Raw genomic sequence first — 2,500 nt, 5'->3', positions numbered from 1 at the left:
ACACACACACACACACACACACACACACACACACACACACACACACACACACGTAGGGCTACACGGATACACACACGGACGCACACACAGACACATGTACACACTCAGGGAGGGAGGGAGATCGCTGAGTGTACAAAACATTAAGAACACCTGGTCTTTCCATGACAGACTAACCAGGTGAAAGGGGGGTGCAGCTCAATATTAGGAAGGTGTTCTTAATGTTTTGTCCACAAAGTGCAGCGTGTTCTCTATAAGGACATAGTTTTACCAGTCTGTTGTAGATCAGCTCTATGATGACATTATATAGTATCCTCTATAAGGACATAGTTCTACCAGTCTGTTGTAGATCAGCACTATGATGACATTATATAGTATCCTCTATAAGGACATAGTTCTACCAGTCTGTTGTAGATCAGCTCTATGATGACATTATATAGTATCCTCTATAAGGACATAGTTCTACCAGTCTGTTGTAGATCAGCACTATGATGACATTATATAGTATCCTCTATAAGGACATAGTTCTACCAGTCTGTTGTAGATCAGCTCTATGATGACATTATATAGTATCCTCTATAAGGACATAGTTCTACCAGTCTGTTGTAGATCAGCTCTATGATGACATTATATAGTATCCTCTATAAGGACATAGTTCAGCACTATGATGACATTATATAGTATCCTCTATAGGGACATAGTTCTAGCAGTCTGTTGTATCAGCTCTATGACATTATATAGTATCCTCTATAAGGACATAGTTCTGCCAGGTTGTAGAAGCTGGGATGACATTATATAGACCTCTATAGGGACATAGTTCAGCTGGGAGAACATGGGGAGCTAGACCTATAAGGACATAGTTCTACCAGACCTGGGTAGATCAGCTCTATGGAGACCTGGGATAGTATCCTATAAGAACTGGGAGAACTGGGAGACCTGGGATACCTGGGGGACCTGGGAGAACTGGGAGACCTGGTCTATACCTGGGGGACCTGGGAGAACTGGGATACCTGGGGGACCTGGGATACCTATAAGGACCTGGGATACCTGGGAGACCTGCTCTACTGGGAGATTATATAGACCTGGGGGACATGGGAGAGTCTGGGTAGATCACTCTATGAGACATTATATAGTACCTATAAGGACATGGGGGACCAGTCTGTTGTGGGGGACCTGGGAGACATTATATAGTATCCTGGGAGAACTGGGAGACCAGGGGGACCTGGGAGATTATATGGGGAGCTGGGAGACCTGGGATACCTGGGGGAACTGGGAGAACTGGGAGAACTGGGGGACCTGGGAGAACTGGGAGACCTGGGGGACCTGGGGAACTGGGAGACCTGGGAGAACTGGGAGACCTGGGAGAACTGGGAGAACTGGGGGAACTGGGAGAACTGGGAGACCTGGGGGAACTGGGAGACCTGGGAGAACTGGGAGAACTGGGGGACCTGGGAGACCTGGGGAACTGGGAGACCTGGGGGAACTGGGAGACCTGGGAGAACTGGGAGAACTGGGGGACCTGGGAGAACTGGGAGACCTGGGGGAACTGGGAGACCTGGGAGACCTGGGGGAACTGGGAGAACTGGGAGAACTGGGAGAACTGGGAGACCTGGGGAACTGGGAGACCTGGGAGACCTGGGGGAACTGGGAGAACTGGGAGAACTGGGGAACTGGGAGACCTGGGGGAACTGGGAGACCTGGGGGAACTGGGAGACCTGGGTGAACTGGGAGACCTGGGGGAACTGGGAGACCTGGGCCAGTTTCAGTAGCACAGTTGAAGCTGAATACTGCTGAACGGTTACAGTATACTGTATATGTGTATTATACTGTGAGGTGATCAGTTCTGTATTTTGGGGAAAATCCCTGGAATTTCAGTGTTTATAGAACAGTTTCTACACCAAGGTCATTGACCCCGTATCCATAGTAACAGGGCCAGGAGGGGAGAGAGAATCTGCAGTGACTTTTTTAGGCTCTCTCTCTCTCTCTCTCTCTCTCTCTGATAAACAAGTGTATTCTGTCTGCTCCGTGTGAAGCAGTGTAATAGTGTGATACAGGGTGATGTCAGATTAGCTCAGTGTTTCTGAAATAGATTATTTAGGTCATATTGGACCCTTTGGCTGGCTGGGGTACACACACACACACACACACACACACACACACACACACTTCTACACTGACTTGCATCTCTCTTGGCAAACACATTTCAAACACGACACTGCTTCTCTCTCTTTCTCTGTACCATTCGGTCTCTGTTCTCGCCTAGAAATGTTGCCATGGAGACAGCAGTAGATTTGATGCAGATGGCATATTCATGATATAGTGAAGAGAGACAGGGAGCTGTGCCTGACTGGTGACTACATGGTAGAGATGTGTTTTGCAGGTTTAAATATTTGATGATTAACTGTTATAGTTGATGTTAAATATTTGATATTGAGCTCTTTCTTTCTCTCTCTCTCTCTCTCTCTCTCTCTCTCTCTCTCTCTCTCTCTCTCTCTCTCTCTCT

At 47.6% G+C, this 2,500-nt stretch overlaps 1 protein-coding gene across 1 annotated transcript in view; it reads left to right on the top strand.

Annotated features, from left to right (window-relative positions):
• The window catches only part of LOC127925881 (protein tweety homolog 3-like), a 48,762-nt gene that overhangs the window by 23,092 nt on the left and 23,170 nt on the right, over positions 1-2,500 (top strand). The gene's annotated exons all lie outside the window — the stretch shown is intronic.

The sequence above is a fragment of the Oncorhynchus keta genome, unplaced genomic scaffold (genome assembly GCF_023373465.1).
Source record: "Oncorhynchus keta strain PuntledgeMale-10-30-2019 unplaced genomic scaffold, Oket_V2 Un_contig_6399_pilon_pilon, whole genome shotgun sequence".
Classification (NCBI taxonomy): domain Eukaryota; kingdom Metazoa; phylum Chordata; class Actinopteri; order Salmoniformes; family Salmonidae; genus Oncorhynchus; species Oncorhynchus keta.
Note: the sequence above shows the minus strand (reverse complement) of the source record. Positions and strands in the feature narration are given on the sequence as shown.